Source organism: Myotis myotis, unplaced genomic scaffold (genome assembly GCF_014108235.1).
Source record: "Myotis myotis isolate mMyoMyo1 unplaced genomic scaffold, mMyoMyo1.p scaffold_m19_p_14, whole genome shotgun sequence".
NCBI classification, from domain to species: Eukaryota; Metazoa; Chordata; class Mammalia; order Chiroptera; family Vespertilionidae; genus Myotis; species Myotis myotis.
In genome coordinates, this window is record NW_023416318.1 from 46,060,872 (window position 1) to 46,082,740 (window position 21,869).

The 21,869-nt window shown below is 52.5% G+C and overlaps 1 protein-coding gene across 1 annotated transcript in view; it reads right to left on the reverse strand.

The window, feature by feature from the left end:
* KLHL29 (kelch like family member 29) overlaps positions 1 to 21,869 on the reverse strand; it is a 261,449-nt gene that overhangs the window by 185,181 nt on the left and 54,399 nt on the right. The window contains exon 2 of the mRNA XM_036335238.1: positions 3,394 to 3,501. The gene's annotated coding sequence lies outside the window, so the exon portion shown is untranslated. The remainder of the gene's footprint in view (positions 1 to 3,393; positions 3,502 to 21,869) is intronic.

Here is a 21,869-nt window from a genome sequence, read left to right on the forward strand (position 1 = left end):
GCACCAATAACAGCATGTCCTCAAGCTCATGGAAGGATGACGAGGAGTCTAAAGCAAAGGCGATCCAGACTCACAGCCCAGGGGGAGGGTGTGGGGGAGGGTGTCCCGAAGACAGTGATGGAGGAGCAATGAGCTGGCCTGGTGCTGCCCAGGCTGAGCTTGAGATGCAACGAGGGCTGGTAACTGAGCCTCAGGACACAGTTGAAGACGTGGAGGGACCCCAGGACAGCGGTGCCACCGAGAACCCTGCCCCGGGGACGGCAGTGCAGAGGGACGAGAGGGGGCGCCGAGAGGCGGCGAGGCAAACCTGTGGCAAAACCACCTGCAGTTACAGGCAGAGGCGGGAGAGGGGCCGAAGGAAGGAGTGACGAAGCCCACCTGAGCCAAGGGCAGGGGGCTCGGTTTCTCTGTCCCACCACCAAGGCTGTCCATTGGCTGATCCTGAGGTGGGTGGAGGCGGGGACGATAGCAGGGCGCTCCTCAGCACAAATGGGGGTCTGTGCTCGCCCTCATCCCCTCCAAAGCCCAGGTCAACGCCATTCTTGGCTCAGACTCTGGTTCTGTCTGCACAAACCAGGTCCTCAGCTCCACGTGCTCTCAGCGCCACCCCAGCCCAGCCACACACGGCATGCGGGGTCTGATGCCACATCTGTTCGCCAGTTCAGGCCCCACACCCTTGGTTACGAGGTGACATTCATCAGACCACGGACTATGGACAGCAGTTCTCCCACGCCCCATGTTTGCATTCTGGAGCGAGACACACAGAGCCCAGGGATCTGGCCCAGTTTCCACAGGAAGGGGATCACTCCTTTTACTGGCTCCCGGGGCCATGGTGGCCCGTGGCACCTCCCTCTCCTTGGGAACCAGCGGGAGTCCTGCCTTGAGTGAACAGCACAGCCCAGCACCGCCAGGGGCTCCCGGGAACAGTGGTGGCTGGGCGGGCAGCGAGGCATTTACTGGAAGCCCCGGCAGGTGCAGGCAGGAGTGGAGGAGGGGTGAACACGGAGACGAATCAGACGGATGCGTCCTGCAGGCACGAGCCAGGTGGTGGGAAGACCGACAGGAGTTCAAGTGGGGACACGGGTCTGGGGGATGCACAGATGTGAAGCCCTACGAGGTGTATCCTGTCAGGTATGCCCGTGCCTCCCCATCCTAACATACATTCACCTCGAAGGCTGGGAGGAACAAGAGCCGTGTGCCACCTGCTTCAGTGTGGAGTACAGACGACCCAAACCCATCACCCCGTCCTCTCCACCCCCTTCACCATGCGCCACTCTCACAGTGCCTACAGCTCAAAGGCATGTCCTCGGGAAGCTGGCTTCTGTGCAGACATCTCCTTGCTCTTTCCCAGACACTAACTCTGCCTCTGCCCCTCTCCTCCCCCCTCCCCGCCCCCCAAGGAGCTGGGAATGCCATGGTCACCAAATACATGTGTGGCTGTCTAGTTTTCCATCTCTCCTCCAACCAGGTAGCAACCAGAACAGCTGTCCAGCTGGTCAGTGGTGCCCTCAGGCATGTGCCCACAGCTCACAGCTCTTGAGGTCAGAAACCCATCTGCCCCCGCTGGCTGCCCCCACTGGGCTGCTGGGTGGCAGCAGGCTGGATCGCACAGTGGACGTTTCTTTCATTCCCACAGCTGATCCAGGCCCAGCATGGAGCCTCCTCCTGCTTCTGGCTGACAACCACGGCTGCCCACAACCCAGGGTTCCCCTGGCTGCATTTTCTCGTCTCTGTGCAAGGGCTCTGGGAATGGAGGGCTAGCTACACCCCACGTCTCTGAGTCCAAAGAGAGCTCGCTGGACAGATAAGAACTTGGCCTTGGCAGGTGCCTTGTTGGTCTGCTGCTCTGGCCCTGCTGCAGAAGGAAGCTGGATACAGGCCATTGGCTGGCCCAGGCAGAGGCCACGAGCTCCTGGTCGGGGCACCAGGATGGGCACTGCAGAGAACGCAGCAGCCCCGGGGCCACTGCAGCCTGTGCTTGCCCAGCACCAGGCCCTGTGTGTTCTGCAGAGGTGGCTTTGGCCCATGGATTTCTAAAGGCTCAAGTGCCACCAGGCATACTAGCCTGGGCCAGCTCAGGCTCAACTGTCCTGAGTCCCCGTGCCCAGATCCCCACCCTCCCACCACTTTCATTCCAGGTCCAGCCCTCTGACTGTCTGGCAAAGGTATAGGGTGAGTGTGGCAACTTCAGCTCCAGGCTCCCTGGCTTCTTATTGGCACAGCCCGGAGCGTCTGTGTGTGTGTGAAAGAAACCCTGCAGATTCTTTCCCATCCGACTTCTGCCCTCACAGGTTGTCCATGTCCCCCCCAAAGCTCCTGGTCTTCATAATCTAGGTTTGCGAATCCTGCATCAAAATTTTAGGCCAGACTTTATAAATTTAAGCCAAGGAAATAATCACATGACTATGCAAAGATACATACACAGAAAAAGTTTGTTGTGGTATTTAAGAGTGAGATATTCAAAACAAACTCAATGTCCATCATCAGGGCAATAGTTAAGTAAATAATGTAGATTTTACATATATATATATATGAAGTCCTTAAAAATGCTATAGATTTGCATTTACTAACATAAAAAAGGTACCTGTGACATATTGTAAGGTCAAAATAACACGTCCTCGAGCGCAATCCCATTTGTGTGTGTGCATGTATGTGTGTTTGTGCATACATGCATGCACATGTTATATATATGTGCATAAGAAAAAAGCCCAGAAAGAGACACTAAACTAGTTATTTCTCCGGATTATAATAATTCATGTAATTTTAGGTACCACCTTTAAAATATTTCTATCATGAACAAATATTATAAGGACTTTAATAATGTTATTTTTGCCCTGCCAGGAGAGCTCCGTTGGTGAGAGCATTGTCCCAACACACACACCAAGGTTAGGGGTTTGATCCCTGCTCAGGGCACACACAAGACACAACCAATGAACGCATAAATAAGTGGAACAACAAATCGATGATTCTCTCTCCATCTCCCCCTTCCTCTCTCTCTCTCAAATAAAAAAAATAAAATGCTATTTTAATCACGAGAAAAGTTAAATTACAAAAGAAGAATTACAGTTTTGAGGAGCTCAAAGGTCACCTAGGTACTGGCCACTCCCAGATCCAACCTCCTGGGAACCCCAAGCAAGACCCAGGAGAGTGACAAAGAGCTACAACAATGCTGGAAGTTGATTCTGGGAGGATTGAGGCGCACTGGCTTAGCTAGGCTCTGAGCACCTGTTACTCCTGCACCTACGGTAAGAGAGTCACCCACAAGAGGGCGAGGGAACCAGCTACATCCTCCTCACTTCCCCCATAACGTCAGTGTTAGCGAGCAGAGCTGGCTGAGCCCAGGTCTGATGCCTTTCTTATTTCTCTGCTCAGGCGAGCTGAGCAGAGACCTACCTTGCACCGTCCGTCTCTGGCGAGCTCGGGATTCGTCCCCAGGATGCAAAACCCTTGACGGCCACCAACACTTAGCGCAGCGTGAGCATTACCAGGAGGCCAGACAGTCTGGAAACAAGGAAAAAAGCGGGGTTGGGTGAGTAAAAGGCATCATCTTTTGCTGAAAGTTCTCTTTGGAATTGCAGTATGTTGGCTGGTCCCACCCTAAGTGGAAGCTTGTTGCTGCCTTGGATTTCCGAGTGTGGACAATCTCACACAGGGTGGGCCAAGATAAGGGAGGTCAAGTGGGAAGCACAGAACCTCCAAGGACAGGCACTGCTATCCCTCCCTGAGGTAGGTGGAGGCGGGAAGACAGCGGGGCGCTTCTCAGCACAAATGGGGATCTGAACACACAAACCCCTAGCCCCCCAGGTGAGCCATGAACCTGGAATAAGGGAGACAGTAATGGCATTGCCTTCCATCTAATCCAGACCAAGAAGCTCCAGAGACGGGAAAGAATAAGAAATGGAAGCCTTAACTCTAAAGCTGAAATGACAACAGGACCCGAACTCTAGAATCGCAAAAACAAATCATTTGGGTTTTTGTTGTTGCTGTTTTTTAGACAATGGGCAAGAAGACCCTGAGGAGGCAAAGGATGACTTCCTGGGAGAGAATTTTTTAATCAAAGACAGAGATGTCATACCGGGAAGGCAGAGGCTATGTATCGCGGAGGGGCCGGGCTCGTTCTAGCTCCCCCTTTCACATGTCCTTTGTGTGGGAGCCACCTGGGTGACGCGAATGGCACCCTCCCCTGCAGAAGCGCACGACTGTCATTGCCCGGGAATCAATATATTTTTCTAAACCGAATATATCATTATCAATTGATTTTCCTTTTTCCTCTTAGCACTCCAGGGCCCCGGACGGCAGGGGAAAGCTCTGATGGGATAGGAAGGATTTGGACAGGTAAATAAGTTATTGTAAACTAATTCTGTCGTAGGACGAGCCTCTCTCCCTCCGCGCCAGGGGCCTCGCTCCGAGCCTCTCAACCAGCGCTTTTTCAGCTGCCACTGGCAGAGACACACGCCGGCCATATCAAATAGCCATTTTAAAGCTGAAGGTGGCAAAAATGTTATTTTTCCCAAGGACAGAGTGTTCCCTTTCCGATGAAGAAATAACCTCTGCGGGGAAGCAAAGCAAGCCAAGGTCGCCATTTAGTTTTGACACAGAGCCAGCGTCCTGAGTGCGTTTCCTCTACCCGGCATCTAGGAAGCACACGGGTAAATCTATGCTTTTGGCCGCAAGGTATCGACAGCACCGGCGACGATAAAGATGATCGATGTGTTTCTGGGAAGGATCGTTGGCAGATACGTGTTGGTGAAGAGAAAGGTCCGGGAGACGGTGGTCAGACTGTTTTTAGATCTTTGAGGATCTCATTCATTCATGTATCCATCCATTCATTCCACAGATATTTACTGAGCACCTGCCATGCATCAGGCTGAAGGCTGTAGTCTAGGCCAGTGATGGCGAACTTATGACACGCGTGTCAGAGGTGACACGTGAACTCATTTTTTTGGTTGATTTTTCTTTGTTAAATGGCATTTAAATATATAAAATAAATATCAAAAATATAAGTCTTTGTGTTACTCTGGTTGCAAATATCAAAAAATTTCTATATGTGACCCGGCACCAGAGTTAAGTTAGGGTTTTTCAACATGCTGACACGCCGAGCTCAAAAGGTTCGCCATCACTGCTCTAGGCACTGAGAATACACGAGTGACCAAAACAGATAAAAAAAAAAAAATCCCTGCCTCATGGAGCTCATCTTCTAGAAGGAGTTGAAAACATACAATAAACATAAGGCTTAAGGGGTACACGTTGTATTTCATATTAGAAGGTGGTCAGTGCTACTTATTAGAGAAGAAATAAAGCAGAGTGTGAAGAGTGGGGGGATAGTGGTGCCGTGTAGGGGGGAGGGTCAGGGTAAGTCTCATGGGAATATGACATCGGAGCGCACAGGCAGGCGATAGGGAGTGGGCGTGCGGGCGCCTGGGGGACAGCTTTCGGGGCACAGGGAAGAGCCAGGAAGATTCCAGAGGAGATTGGGGTAGAGAGGTGAGCGTCTGGCTCACGCGGGCGTGTGGGCCCTGGAAAGGCTGTTAGCCGATTAAGTGGCCGGACGAGCCTGGCCACCGATTTAGAGGGCACTCTCGTGCTCTTGAGACAGAACAGTGCGAGGCCAGCGCCAGGTTAACATGCTCCCTCCTCTTTCACCCAGCGGCTCAGCTCTCCAGGTTGTGCTGACGGACAGACGCGGAGGAAAGCAAGCCACCAGGCTGTCTAACTTGTTCTGAGGACAATGGCCTCCTCCTTCCTCCTTTGTGGTCCCAGAGGCCGCTTCCAGAGGAGATAACTAAAATGAGATTCTGAACCAAAATAAGCCTCATGCAAAGCCGAGTTTATTGGGACTTTTCCCTAATGTCTTATGAAAAGATCCTAACAAGAGCTGATGCGTTAGATATTGCAGGCTGTGCTGGGCATCGTCTGTGTCCCCCTCCAGGTGTGCCTTCCTCCCACACTGGGCCTCAGGAGGCTCACCTGACCTGCTTGGAGGGCATCACTCGAGCTCTGAGACCCGGCACAGTTTCTGGCTGGGTTCAGCCAGTGCAGGCACCAGCAGGAGGTTGGGGATGGGGTCTGATGCTTCCCCCCACTGCCCTTCCTCCCTGCCGTGCCTTCAGGGGCTGGCCGTGTCCCTGAACTGAAGGTCGTGGCTCCGACTGGTATGGGAGTGCTCCCCATAGCTCCCTCCAGGTTCCAGTACCAGCTCCTCCCCCTGCCCTTTCAGGCCTAGACCCATAATGCCCTCCACACATAGTCCTTTTACTTAACTCTCTTCAAATCACACCTCTGAATGTGTCTTTTCCTGGCTAGACCCTAACGGAGACATTCTCAGAGATGCTTAAAAGCAGGACTTGGGAAACAGATTGATCTGAATGAGAATGCCAACACTGCCCTTGCTTTTGTGACAAGGGGAAGTTATTTAATTCCTAGGAACCTTCCTTCCCCACTCTTCTTTTCTTTTGTTAATTTCCACTTGATGATATTTTCCCATTGATTTTTAAAGTGGAAGGGAGGGGGAGAGACAGAGAGAGGGAAACATCAATGTGAGAGAGACACATTGATTGGTTGCTTCCCGCAGGTGCCCCAACCAGGGCTAGGGATCGAACCTGCAACCCAGTTACGAACCTGCAACCCAGTTACGTGCCCTGGACAGGAATTGAATCCGGGACCCTTCAGTCCTTGGGCCGGCACTCCATCTACTGAGCCAAACCTGCTAGGGTCCCCATTCTTAAACTAGAGACCCTGGTACATGACCCTCTCCTGCTCAGGATCACTATCACCCCCTCTGAGACCCACTCATGACATCGCTGCCCACCCCAGCCAGAAGCTCCTCTGTTGGGGGGTCTCTATGTGTTCTCAGCTCACATGGCATTCGTTTATGTCTCAGTGATTTTATTTCCTCTTCTTGCACTTCTTCTGTCTACCCAACCTCTCCTCCTTGCTGTCCAGTCCCGGGCGCCCTGAGAACAGACATGATCTTAGTATTGGAGTCTCTGCTCCTCAGCACCCTCACATGCTGGTGTATAACAGACCCTCCTTCATTGTCCTTCCTTATCCCAGGCCTGGCAGCTACATCCACGCTCCTAAACACGTTCTACGCTGAGCAAGTGATTTGAAGGTGAATGACTAGAAACCGATTGCTTGTAATAATTTTGTTCCCAAGCTCACACTGTAAAAGCTCACGTTTTCAAAGATCTCGGCCTGGGGAAAGCAGTCTCGGGAATGAAGCCAGGGGATCCCAGGAGACAGGTAAGGCTCCCATTTCCAGGTGAGGGGCAGGCGTGACCTCAGGGCTTGGCTTTTGACATCTCTGGTCAAACCGACCCTTTCTCGTCTTACTAATTTTATCATCAAAGGACAGCTTCCTTAAGCCAATACAATTAAAAAAGCCAAAGGATGAGGGACTCTTTAATTTCATTTAAAAATTTCAGTAGGTAATCCGTCAATGCCTGTGAAATGGGCCTTATGTTATGCACCCTCCCATGGAACCTAAGAGGTGCTGATTGAGTCTGACAAGGCAGAAAGGCCAATGGGAAAGCAAGGCCTGCCCATGGGCCATTTGGGTTCAGTAACTGCCTAAATGCTAGGAATCCTTCAAAATTAAACTCAAAGCGATTGTTGAGACCCATCGTAAGTCTAGGTCTGTAAGTAAAGATGGTTCCTGACATGAACCAAATTGAAAGCCAAGAGCATGATCAACAAGGGCCCCAGGATTTTTTACTTCTTTATCCAACAGACCAATTTTTTGGACAGAAAACGCCTTAAGATAGGAGAAACCAACTGGGGATTCTCCTGTTTGACACGGGATCACAGGGCAGCCCTGCCTGGGTCTTGACCACGCTGCCTAATTATGGCTCCAGCGCTGAGTCGCTCACCACCCCTCCACCAGCTGGGAAATGAGGGTTCTTTCTTCCTTGGAAGAAAAAAAAAAAGCAAAGGTACTGGAGGCTGAAATTGTAGAGAGGAAACCAGCTCCCACACCCTCCTGTCGGCCCAGGTGCCGGACACTACGGCACTGGCACTGGCACGCCTGGCACCAGGCGTGGGTGTCTGCTCTGAACGCACCCTCCCTCAAGGGCTGCTCTCATTCACACACTGTCTTTTAAGAAGAGAGGGGAAAGGCCATCCATTAATAACATCCACCATGGGTTTGCCCAAGGCTGCAGGCATCCGGCCAACCCCAAATAAATGCTCTCAGAAGGTTTATCCATCAGGTTCGTGGTGCTTCATGGGCCACGGGGTCTGGGAAGCACTGCTTTTAAAAGGGGAGAGGGAAGAGGCAGAGATGGAGCCCCCTCCGACAGCCCACCCAGCGCAATGCGGCACTTCCCCTTTCCATGAAGGAGCCAGGACTCACAGATGGGGGGGAGGCACACCTGCCCACCCACCTCCCTCAGCAACAAGGCCCCCAGGCCTCTCCATGACGGTTAACTCAGTGCTCGCTCAACCTGTTGTCATTACCGGCCACTCCCTGCCACCTCCCGCCAAGAGAAAAATTCAATTCAATTCCGCTTCTTTTTCTAATGAAAGAAATTCAATTCTAAGGAGTAAGGTTTTGCCGGGCAGGGCCATGTGCCGTTTGTAACATCTAGGGGTGTGGCCCGGCCCCGCTCCAGGATCAGTTACACCCCCTCCCGTGGAGGCTTCACGCATGAACCGACTTTCTCCAAATCTGCTGCTGCGGGGCCCTAATCTAAGGGCACAGCACTGCCCCTCCCTGTCCCCAAAGCCCCGTTCCCCCTGCTCCCTCCAGCTCCTGCCACGCACAGCACCGTCAGAACAGCCCACAGAGACCAGCCCTAACCTCCACTAGTGCTGCCGGGGCCTCGGCCTCCCCTCCTCTCACCTGGACGCCAGCCACAGCCCTCCAAGTGGCCCCTCTGCAGCCAGAGGGGCTCTGCTCAATCCCAGAAAGGGTCACGGCACCTCCTGCCCCCCACCTCCCATGGCTGGGGTCCCAGAGAACGCAGGCGATCCAGACTCTTCCCAGTGTCCCCTGCTGCCCGGCCTCCTGTCCCTCACACTCCCCCCCCGCCCCACCCCCACCCCTACCCCACCCCGCTCCTGGGACCTCCTCCCATCTGCCTCCACTCCTTTTCCTCCTTTCCGGAAGTTCTTCTGGACTCTCTGGAGTAGACCCTCTTGAGGAGAACATCGAGATAAGGGAACGGGTATCACCTAAGGGTTCCTGATGGCCCACCTCCGGGTCCCTCTCATCTGGTTTGGTCAGGATGAGGGGCAGATAAGGGAGATGCAGCCTGACTGGGACCTCAGTTATGCCAAGACTCTGACAGAAACCAGACCGAACATTCCAGAACAAAGAAGCTGCAAGTTAAGCTCCCCCGCTTTACATCAACTGGGACTCATGGGACTCAGCCCACCACTCAGGGCCAGCACAGGTGCCTTCCCCTCCCCCCCCCACGCCCCAAGTTAATGCAGATTTGCTTGTCACTGAAACCAGAACGGGGGTGACCCTTTCACTTTCTGAAGACGATATTTAAGATGAGGTGAGGGGCAGGGGCGCCAGTGGCCCTAACCGCCAGGCCCACAGTGGCATTTAAGATGACAGCAGAGCGAGCAGCAGCTGGCACGCAGTAGATGCTCAGTAAAGCTCCGTGGAAGAAGGGAAAACGCCTACAAGACTGAGCTCATTTTCAACAATTTTGCTTCGAACATCTGGAAGGTCACACCACAGTGTCATGATTGGAATACCAATCACTTAAAAAAAAATCAGACATTGCTTCCAGATTTCGCTCTTATGAAGAGGCCTGCACCCTCCCTTCAAATTGCAATAATTCCTTCCCAGATGTTGCTTCTCCTTCAGATCCATACATTTAAGCTTTTCATGATGAGGCCTCACATTGCTGGTGCTGTGGGCTCTTTGGAGTGTTTCTGCATCTCCTCTCCCTCATTAGAGCACCGTGCGGACCCGGGAGAGGCCGGGAAGAGGCCAGGCAGGCGGGCGCTGACATCCCGAATTTACAGTCATGGGGGCCAACAGCCCACGCTGCCAAGCTGGATTGTGGTGGGTGAGGTTTCCTCTCCTTCCTCTTCTCCAGCACCTTCCAGGTCACTGTGTGGGGTGGGGCATCTCTGAGGCTCCATACCCACCAGGTTGGCCAGAGTGACCTCGCCCACTTCAAACTCTGACTCACGTGTGGACAGTCTCCTGCCTTGGTTCTCCCTGACACTACGGGGGCCAGGTTAGTCTCTCTCTCTCTCTCTCTCTCTCTCTCTCTCTCTCTCACACACCCCCCCAACCAAAATTTATTTTTGTATTCATTTCAGAGAGGAAGGGAGAGGGAGAGAGAGATAGAAACATCAATAATGAGAGAGAATCATTGATCAGCTGCCTCCTGCACGTCCCCCACTTGGGATGGAGCCACAACCCAGGCAAAGTGCCCTGACCGGGAATTGAACCGTGACCTCCTGGTTCATAGATCGACACTCAACCGCTGAGCCACACAGGCGGGGCAGGCTAGACTACTTCAACAAGACTTGTCTAGAGTCTTGGGGAGTTAAACACCACAGGGGCCAGGAAGTGGGTGAGAACAGTGGGAAGAGGGAGCGATCTGCAGCCAGACAAGCTGCCCCCCACCCCCGACCGCTCTCCAGGAGGGCCCATCCCAGCTCCAGGGGGTGGCCCCCATTTTGGCATCAGCCACAGAGGAATCACACCCAGGCAAGAGCCTGCCTCAAGGCTGGATCCCACAAGCAGAGCCCGGGAGAGCAGGACGGCCTCCTCCCTCCCACCTCCCTGTCCCTTTCCTGGTGACCGACCCTGGGGCTCAGGGTGACGGACCCTCACTTCTGCATGGGAGGCTTTGACCTGTACCCCAAACACTCAAGTACCACATCAAAAAACATCCCGAGCCCTCTTTCTGGGCCACCACTGAGCACATCAGGGGGAGGGAGACAGTGGTGGGGACAGGAGAGCAGCCACCAAACCAGTTCACTGGGTCCAGCGTCTGCTCCAGTGATGGCGAGCCTATGACACCTGTGTCAGAGGTGACACGCGAACTCATTTTTTTGGCTGATTTTTCTTTGTTAAATGGCATTTAAATATATAAAATAAATATCAAAAATATAAGTCTTTGTTTTACTATGGTTGCAAAGATCAAAAAATTTCTATATGTGACATGGCATCAGAGTTAAGTTAGGGTTTTTCAAAATGCTGACAGGCCGAGCTCAAAAGGTTCGCCATCACTGGTCTGCTCACTGCAGGCTTAGAACGAGCCAGGCTGGTCACCCTCAGGCTGCTCGTGCCCAGGGTCCCTCAGCATCCCCTTCCCCCTTGGGCCTTGGCTCTTGACAGCTTTAGAGAGAAGTGATGGGCAAGGGGACCTCACAGAGTAACACGAGGTGGGCTTTTAGGCTCAGTGGGTTTTTGGTCCCGTCATGAAGTACAGAGAGGTCTGAGAACCCCTTCTCTCCAGCCTGAATCCTGCAGCCTCCCTCGTGGCCTGCACACCATAGTGAGAGCCTCATTCTGGATTGTATCCTAGTCCCTGCACACCCGGCTCAGGGCTGGCTCATGCCGTGCAGCCGTCATGAGCATGGAGGACGTCCAATCCCAGAGAACAGAGTCTAAATCACCCAGTGACTTCCGCCACTCCACTCCCACGCCTGCCTCAACCTCCTCGTCTGTGCAATGGGGATGATATTACTAAATATCTGTTGTTCCAAGAGTCGAATGCTCCACTGTTAGAAAGGCACTCAGCACATCTAGCAGGTGGCTCTAACCTTTACTGCCGCCATGCCTGCCGACTAAGCAGAGGTGTCCCCAACTTCCTGCAGCGCCCTCGGGAGGACTGGGAGTCACACTAGGGGTGCCTTCTCTCCTACCATCCCCCCCGCCCCCCGGAGAAGTGAGCACGAAGTGGACACCTGAATAAGGGGGACTCTTCCATGGGAGTCAGTTGAGCCAGTGGGAGGACTGTGGACAGCAGTCCTAGGGCGATAGGACACTGGCCAGTGACCCCCCTGCTCCCTCCAGCTCTCTCCCCACATTTCCTCTAAGAGGACGTTTCGGCCTTGACCATCCTTCCTCCCCCCTCCTCCCCACAATTGGTAAACCGGACTCCAGGCCCGAGGACACCCACTGTTACGGTTTCCATGCCCCCATCCCACTCTCCTCTTAGCCCAAGCCTGTAAGGCCAGTGGCTGAAAACCCCTTCTGGCCCCCAAGAGACTGAGAAATGTTGCTTCCTCACCCATGAAAGCTGTTTTATTTGAATAGATCGGAGGCTGTTTCCATACTCTCAGAGGAAAAAAAAATTGTGAAAGAAAAGCTCTTGGAGATGACAGTACTTTCTACCCAGAGATGATGAGTTAGCCATTTAAAAATAAACCACAGACAGGCATGCTTCCCCGTACCCAGGCAGAAAGCAGCCATTCCCAGGAATTTCTGTACATTCTCTGTTTTTCTTGGCCAATATAGAAACAGCCTAGGAACTGAAAATAGAGTTCCAAGCTAATTCAGTTTTCCTGATCGCTACCAGCGTGTGCAGGCAAGTGGCTCGATCGCACCGTGGCTTCCCGTCCCTTCCGAGAAAAGCACAGAGCCACGGCTCGCCACGCTCACCACACTTGTGCAAACTACCCCAGCCACCCAGGAGTCGGGCCAGAGCCCAGAGCAGTCAATCCAAATGCACCAAACCACTGAGCCGCAGCCTGGCCTGGCCTGGTGTCCAGATAACAGGCAGGAAACCAAAGGCAAAAGAAGGTGAGTGACAAGCTCAAGGTCGGAGAGAGGGCAGCCGGGCCGACGAGGCTGGCTTCCTGGCCCCCGGCCACTGTTCTTTCTCTCGCCCAGTCATTCCTCTACAGTTGAACTGCAACGAAGATTCCAGGAAAGTCCCCTCTGAAGGTTAAACAAGTTATCACAAGCCCGCCTTCCTTCCCGTAGGAAGTCCCCGTCTTCTCTCCCCTCTCCGGCGAGCAGTAAATCAAATATTCCTTGCTGCATTACTTCTCCAGCTCAATGTTTCTAAATCCAAAGACGTCTATAAATAATACATACTCATTTATATGTACATTGAAGAGATAAAGAAAAAAAAAGCCATAGCAAGGGTACCTGTAGATTCTTCGAATACGAATGGCCTCCTAAAACCCAGCGGAAGCAGGAGGCTAAAGGGCCCAGGTAACCAACCCCACAACCAAATTTCCCTCCAAGACCGACTGGCCCATGCCCGGGAGGGGCACACGCCCAGGACGGGGCGCCTTCACTCAGAACCCGCCCCATTCGCGGCTTCTCCCCCGCGGTCACATGGCGCCGTCTGCTTCTTCTTCTGTATGTGGGACCGAGTATTTCTCTCCTCTTCAGTTTTAGAGGAAACATTGAGCAGCGAAGTAGCAAATAAAAATACTACATTATCGCCTGGAATTCTTATAAAATTATCGTTGGCTCGCACGCAGTTAAAGGTGGATAAAAAGCAGCACGTAGATGCCTCTGAAAGGCTTAGTTACAGCTCAGTACACGTGACACACTTCTCGCTCCATGGAGAGCATGGAGAAGTGGGTGTGTTCTCTCTGTCGCCAGCCGGCATGGCAAAGACGACGGCGTGGAGAGCACATTTCCCTTAGAGCACAACCCGCCCACGTTGCCATCGCTGCGGACGGAAATGGTGCAAAGAACCCATCAGCGCTCATGTTAGTCTTTGAAAGGAGGGGGTTTCTGTGTTTTTTCCTTTTTTAAAGTATATTTTTTTATGGATTTGAGAGAGAAGAAGGGAGTGGGAGAGAGAGCTAAAAATATCAACGATGAGAGAGAATCATCATCATCATCATCATCATCATGGATCGGCTGCCTCCTGCACGCCCCCTACTGGGGATGGAGCCTGCAATCCGGGCATGTGCCCTGTGGGAATCTAACTGTGACCTCCTGGTTCATAGGTCGATGCTCAACCGCTGAGCCACGCCGGCTGGACTTCGTACCTTTTCTTTCCCCGAAGGGTGCACCCTCGGCGTTATCTAGATACCCCGTCCGCCACTCCTTGGGCATCTCTGGTCTTCACCCCAAATTAGGAAGTGGCTGGAGCAGCATCAGCTCTCAGGTGGGTTTCAGGGCAGCCGGGAGCTGGCAGAGCTGGCATCTGCCCATCACACGCTCACAGGCAGATAGCGCACAGAGCAGGGCAGAGCGGACTGACTGGAGGCCTTGGACCATCGACGTGGAGTCACCGTCAGCCTTGACAGTCATGTTAAGTGCTATGTCCAGACTGAGGTATGGGGTGTAATAGGAACGCCCTCAGGAGGGGCCCGGACACTTGGATAAGGTCTCCATCAGGACACTGATATGAGTGGCTGTAAGAACTCAAAGCTCCGACCACCCAACACTCAAGTTCGGCTGTACCCCAGGTCACGCTCGGAGCCCTGCCAGGCTTCCGCGCCCTCGCACGCCTGCCGGCTTGAGTCGCCCGCCTCTCCATCAGCAGATGCCACCAGGGACGGGGACTCTGTGCTAGAGGCTCTCTCTGCTGGCTTCTATCGCATCAGCTTCCTCTCTGTGTGTAACTGCCTGTGACTCTACTGGCTTATTGGGGAGGCCCCCCTAATGAACCTGGCGTTGTGGAAAGACACAAACAGGTGTGAGTGCCTCTCTGGGGGATGCTCGCTGCTCAGGACTCACAGGACGGCCCCTGGCTGCAGATGGTGGGCCCTCAGTTAACGATGCAGCCAGGGAGGGAGTGCTCCCCGCTGGAGGGACTCCACATCAGGACTCAATCTGAGTCCCGGAAGATGAGAATGATCAATATGGACACATCCAGAGGGGCAAGCGTCTTAGTTTGGCTTTGCCCCCAAAGTGGATCCAAAACATGGATTTGGAGGCAAATATTTCTTTTACTGGGGGTGGGGAGGTGGGGGGTGGAGAGGGGGCTGATCCAAGGAAGCACTGAGGGAAGAGGGATTGGAGACAGGACAGGACGAAAGCCAATCAAGGGCGTATTCATGAGAAGGTTACCACTTGGGTCCCTGCTGGGGACCCTGCAGTGAGGGAGGAAGCTGTTGTTTATTCATCACCTCTCCCGCTCCTTCCAGGATGGGCGCCTTTGGGATAGCAATCCCCCCATACCTCCAGCCTGCCCCATGAAAGGGCCTGGCACCCTCCCACAGAGAGGGGCAGGACTCGGAACCGCCAGCAGGGGGTGCCAGGCTGGGGAAGGGGCTGGACCCCGGCAGCCTCTGGGAGGGCAGGTGAGCGAGGGCTCCCTCAGCACCTGTCCTGGTGCCCCCGTTGGTCGCTGGGACGCCGTCCTCTGAGTGGGAAGGAGGCACACACCGCCTGCCAGCGACCTTGCGCTTGCTCATCCCCACAGCACACGCCGTGTCCAATGTGTCGGTAATGGGATCATCTGCTATCTGTCGGCCGCGCGGCAACCAGGTATGAAAAATAACAGCGAGGAGCAAATGAAGCGATCCGCCGGCAAGCGCCTGTTTAGGCGAGGAAGGGCTGCTGTTGACAAATCTATTAAAATTATATATAAATTATCTAAGAGCACATAGCTACCTGTTCGGAAGGAGGACATTTTTCATGGGCATGTTAAATACGACGTGATTAAATCGTCTTGTCTCCCTTCAACGGGGTAATAATAATTAAGAGGAGAGGTGGGAGACGTAAATTAGACCCATTACCTTCCCGACCAAAAAAAAAAAATAAAAAAATTCAGAATTTTCATTTTTCAGGATGGTGATGCCGGGGAATGCGGGGACTTCTGAGTGCCGCACCGAACGGGTTACAGGACAGAGGGGTCCAGAGAGGCCCCGGGGAGCCCTGAAGGCAGGAAGGAGGGAGCTGGAGGCTGGCCAGGAGGTGCCTCTCATTTGAAGCAGGACCCAGGCAAGGCTTTGAGGCACGTAGCCTGTTTGGGGACGGATTCCAGAAAGCTCCAGTAGGCGAGGGAGGAAGGGAGGCCGGGAAGTGCCTGCGTGAGTGGTCACCACTGCGGGCTCCTGGGCCAGTCCCACTGGGACCTCTGCACAGAGAGGGACAGGCCTCCCAGCTGGCCCACCTGAGCTGTGAGGCAGCTGGAGGAGTATTTGGCAACTCCCATTTCTCACCGGCTGAGAGCTGCTTCCAGGAAAGAAACTCCCTGGCCCTTCAGGTCCCCCCCCCCCCCCCACCCGCGGTCAGCAAAGGCTCCGGGGACCCTGGGCTGGGGAGGACTCCGGGGAGAGGGGCCTCCACTGCGCGCAAACACGCCGTGCTGGGAACTCGCGGCGTCTGATTACTCGGATGGAATTCAATTTGCCACTTTCAGAAGTCTAACGAAAACAGACTGCCCCCCACCCCCGTGTAATCACTGAATAATATTATAATCATTTCGCATGGAAATTGCATTATTTCCCCGATGGGAACCTAGGCTCAGAGCCTCTCGGGGCTTCACCCGCTGCATTACTTTTCAGAGTCTAATGCAGCAGGTTCCAATGACCTGGAAAAAAAAATCTAAAACAGTAACAACACAATATACAGTGTGACGGGGACGAGAGAGTCCACGCCTTCCAGGACAGGCCCCCTGATCGGCGACGGCCACTGTTCAACACATTCCGGGTGACACAGCGATAATGGGCTTTAATAGCGGCGACCGCGCTGAAGTGCCGGAATGGAATCATTTCTGATGATGTGCCTGTCTCCTTTTGTGGAGCACAGAGCATATTTCCAAAAGGCTCCGTGCTCATTACACGACACAAAAGCCCAGTGGCGGGTTGGTGGGAAGATGGCCAAAAGAGGCTTGGGATTCCTGGTGTTCGGAAAGTGGGGGGAGATGGTGGCCAGAGTTGTGGGGGGCGGGGGGGCCAGCAGACGCACCCCAGACGCATCCTCTGGGTTCTGACTCCATCGGAGACCTCTGCCTCCATCCACAGACAGTGGCCGCCAAAGAGGCAGGAAGACTTGCTCGTATGTGCAATGTGACCAGCTGCTGGGTTTTAAGGAAGAATTTGGTCACATTTTTAATCCATGCCCAGGTACATGGCCACATTTCCCCTTCATCTCCCATGACTCCTCTGAACAAACGGGTATTGCCTTATCTTCAATATGTCCAATATATGCCCTGACAACTATGTCAGTAAAAAGCCTCATTTTATAGTATAGTGCATTCTCCCACGTAATGTTGTTAACACAGATGTAAGAATTATTCTTGGGATTATGACTTCATAATTTTACTGTTTGGATGGTGTCGTGAATAAGACTTTTAAAGATCACTTCAAGGAGAAACCCACCAATGGTCAAAGTGCTGGGAGAGATTGTGACTACTCACCTGGAAGGCAAATGGAAAGAAAAAAAACCTGCCTCAACTTGTGGGAACTGAGGCTTAGGATAAAATTTTAAAGGAAGGTGCAATCCCCAAATTCAAAAAGTGCCATCTTTTGACAAATTGGATGGAAATGAGGACTCAAAAAGCTGTTCTAGTAATAAAAAAAAAAAATACCCTGGGAACCAAACACACACAGGAATTGGAACTGCACATGACAGGTTTGAATAATGACTCATAAAATATATAAGTGGGAAAGGTAGTTTTAAAAAAAATGAATAATTTAAAAATTTAAAGATATGTAACTAAGGCGATTAATTAAACATTTCAAGTACACAGCTTCTTCTATATTCTAAAACATGTCTGTATACTTAGGTTGGCGAAAAAACTCTTCCGGAGACCTTTCATTTGGGAAAGTGGGGGCCTACCTTCTATTTGGGTGTAAAGTTAGTTTTCTTAGCACGGTAGGTGGGCAGTCGCCATCCTGGCCACAGCCCCGGGTCATCTACAGGTCAAAGCCACTAGGGACACTAGGAGGTCTTTAGCCCAACAAGCCCTTCATTGTGAAGATGGGAAAGCAGAAGCCCGGAATTCTCTGTCCTGCCACGGCATCCTTAAAGGAAACAGTGAAACCTAGAAAAAAGAAGCGGAGACATTCGAACACGGCCCCTCCCGTGGGCACCCTGTGTGCCTGGGGCTGGGCTCAGGGCTCTTCATCGGACCGATGGGGTACTTTGGGGCTGTGGGCTCACAGACCACAACCAGCCTCAAAGGACCCACCTGTGGCAGGTGAATCCAGCCCCCACCCATGGCAGGCTGTTCTGGGCACGACACCTGCCCTCTCTTCAGGAAGGCTTTCCCTCGGATCCCAGACAAGCCTGCATTTCCTTAACCCTGCTGGCACGCCGACAACTGCCTACCAAAGGCAGATGCAGCCACCCCAAAGCCTACATCAATACGAAAACGCGTGCCTGATCTTTCCAAACGGACTGAGCACTGCTGAAAGGCGCCAGGTGCGACTGGTCCTCTGGCCCCACCTCTGTCTACCACCCCTGGCCTCCCTGAACTGCCAAAATCTCCTCCCCTCTGGCCTGGAGCTGTCCTTCCCCTCCCACCTGCACGCCCTGGCCTCCTGCTCCTTACACCTGTGAGTCCTGGGCAAGGAGGATGGGGGGCGGGGGGGAAAAGGAGGGGGGCTGACACCTTGGACTGTCCCTCCTAATGGCAGGAGGAGCCCCTGTAATGAAAAGTCGGGAAGCAGGATCTGTATTGATGTAGCTTTGGGCCATGAGACCTACTTGTTACATTAGGAAGGCAAATCAACCTTTGCTCGCATCTGAGATAGAGGAGAAAGGGTGCATCTGATAGAGGGGTGGGAGGTGTCCTGTTGGAGGAGTTACAGGTGGTTCCTGGGGGCCACTTCTTGCTCACAGCCCATTTTGAGGTCCCCGGTTGGTCAGCATCATCCTATACTGGTCCCTGTGTTTGCATGAGGGTCACTCTCTCTGTAGGATCTGCACTCTCTCAGAGCGGGACCTGCTTTATCCTCCTCTTGCTCTGTCACCACCCGTTCCAGCTCCAACCCCTGATCAGGAAGGCACAGAGCAAGGCGCCCAGGAGGGTCTCAGCGAACACCTGGGAAAGGTGAAGGGACCTAGGAGCGCACTCCATCCGAGCCGCACTGCGCCTGACACCCGAGATGCCAGCGGCCGCCACCCAGCCCCCTTCGGCCAGGCCTGCTTCTTCAGTGGCGGTGCCGGTGCGTGACCTGGAGTGACCTGCCTCCCTCCGCCCTCCGCCCAGCGCTGCTCAGCGGGGCCCTGTCAGCACATTGCCAACCAGCCTGGGTGCGTCCACGCCCAGCCTGCAGGTGACCAGGCTCCGTGCAGGGCTATTCTCAACCTGCCATCCTGGGAAAATGTCAAGGTCAAGACGGAGCCACCCCGTTTTATTTTCCTTGGTGGGAGAAGACTCCAGAACTTTAAGGCTCAGGCGTAAGTTGTAGAACATTCCCCGGCAGCGGTAAGGCGGCCCACAGGCTGGAGTGTTAAATGCGGCAGGAGCAGAAAACGCACTGTGAGCACTTACACCGAAGTCCAAATAGCCAGGCGCCCGCAGAGCTGGCATGGGGGACGCTTCTGGCTCTTCGCTCGTGGGTGCCAGACGCGCGCATCACGTGGCTCTACTAGAGAGAGTCTCACATTTAGTTCTCAGATGTTTTGTTAAGATTCCTGAGAAAGCGAATGAACATCCGGAGCAAAGCCGTCACTGCTCCCAGGATTCCAGAATCCCCTCTTCTATCTGCATCGCCCGGGTCCCTGGCTCAGCTGTCCCGCCACTTGGCCACTAAGGGGACCCTGCAGGGGGTCCCTCAGAGGTGAGCGCCCTCTGGGCCCTGCCCCTGCCCGGGTCTTCTTGGCCTTGGCCTCTGCCTTACAGACCTGGAGAGGATGCCGACTCCGCCATCACACGGGAATCTGCTCGGAGAGGAATTCTTAGAAGTAGGCTTGGAGGTGGCTCTAAACAACAGACATGTATTATCTCACAGGTCTGAAGGCTAGGAGTGCAAGCCCAAGGTGGCGGCCGTTTGGGTTTCTCCCGGGGCCCCTCGCCTTGGCTTACAGATGGCCGCCTTCCCTCTGCGTGCATGCTTCCCTGTGTCTCTGCGCGTCTGAATTTTCTCTTTCTATTAGGACACCGGTCAGATTGGGTTAGACTCTGCCCATATGACCTCCTTTAACCTTCATTAATCACTTCTTTAAAGGCCCCATCTCCAAATACTGTCGCATACAGTTAGGGATTCAACATATAAATTGGGGGGGGGGGGGGGGCGGAGCGCAATTCAGTGCTAACAATGACTAACAAATGAGACAAAGAGCGTGTTATACTATATTATGGTTGAATTAAGGAAATCAGGGGACCATCCCCCATTGCCAGATCACCCAGTGGCAATCTTGTCTGCCCTCAGAGGGAGTAATTGAGCAGAAAAGTGAATAAAATGCATAACCAAAATATTTCCCATTAACTGGACTTTCATATGTTTCTTGCTTTTTTTACAAAAAAAATGTGTTTTTTTATGGGTTTTAGAGAAAGGGAAAGGGGGAGGGAGAGAGAAAAAGAGGGAAGAAGAGAGATTTGTTTACTGAAAACAGACAGACAAATCAATGATAATAATAGTAGTCATAGTAGACCAACCAATAACCAACCATACCAAGCACTTTTTACTTAAAATAGGTTAAAGTTGAGAAGCATTGTTTCAGACCTCAAACGTAACTCAAACTACAATACATAGCATGTTTGTGCAATTATGTATTTATAAAATATATATGTAATGAACTTTTTTACAGACTGTCTCAAGAGGCCAGGGACTCTATGGAATTGGTCTAATTTAGTGGGTAAACCAAAACATTGTTACTGATTATTTAAGAGGCTAAAGGCAACTCCACCCAAAGGAGCCAGGCCCAATAAGAGAGACTGTTCTGGAGGCACCAAAGGGTGGTCTTATTTAGTGCCCAGTAAAGTCTGTCTCCAGAGACTACAAAGCAATTGAACACAGGGTGGGGATGTGAGAAAAAAAAAATCAGTGTGCCACCCTCACCCCCATTTCTACAAGTTGTCAAACTCAATGTAAAACTCTTGTCTCTCGATGGGTCGAAGGCTCCGTGGATGGGACGCTGAGCGAGAAGGGACAGGGAGCCGGGCTGTGCACCCCATTCTTTACACCTGGCGTAGAGTCCAGTGGGCAGGAGGCACCAAGAACCATTTGTTGTATGTAATTAAAAAAACACAAACCACATCCACCGAGGAAGAGATCTGGGGAGGGGGAAGACTATAGAACAATGCAGGGAGAGAGGGTTAGCTAACATCACAGAGAAGCTACGAGAGGAGCATTCTACCAATTGTGAGCGCTTGTGCCAATGAAATAAGGAAATCATTATTCAGTTTTCTGATTTAGTTATAAAAGGAAACAGAAAAAGCAGAATAAAGAGCTGCATTAAAATGTACAATCTACACCTTCTCAAAAATAAACCCAGGATTTTATAAAGAACACATATATCAAGGTTACATAAAACATCAGGACTACACATTCCATACAGCAATTTAAAACCTGGGGTGGGGGGGTGGTGAATAAAACCCATCCCACTAAGCATACAAATAAAGTTATTTTATTTTATTTTATTTTAAATATATTTTATTGATTTTTTACAGAGAGGAAGGGAGAGAGATAGAGAGTTAGAAACATCGATGAGAGAGAAACATCGATCAGCTGCCTCCTGCACATCTCCTACTGGGGACGTGCCTGCAACCCAGGTACATGCCCTTGACCGGAATCGAACCTGGGACCCCTCAGTCCGCAAGCCGACGCTCTATCCACTGAGCCAAACCGGTTTCGGCCAAATAAAGTTATTTTAAAACAAGTATGATAGGAAATAAAGAATAAATATACTATAATCCAGTAAGTCTCCACCACTACGGGAGTGGGAAGGGAGGGCTGGGAGGGAGAGGTTGACACAGAGGCCAAAAACAAAAGGCTGTGGACAGAGCAGGAAGGGCCTGGTGTGAGGTCAAGGGTTTTGTCCTTTCTCCTCTGGCAGGCGGGAGCCAGGAGAGGTTTTAAAGGAA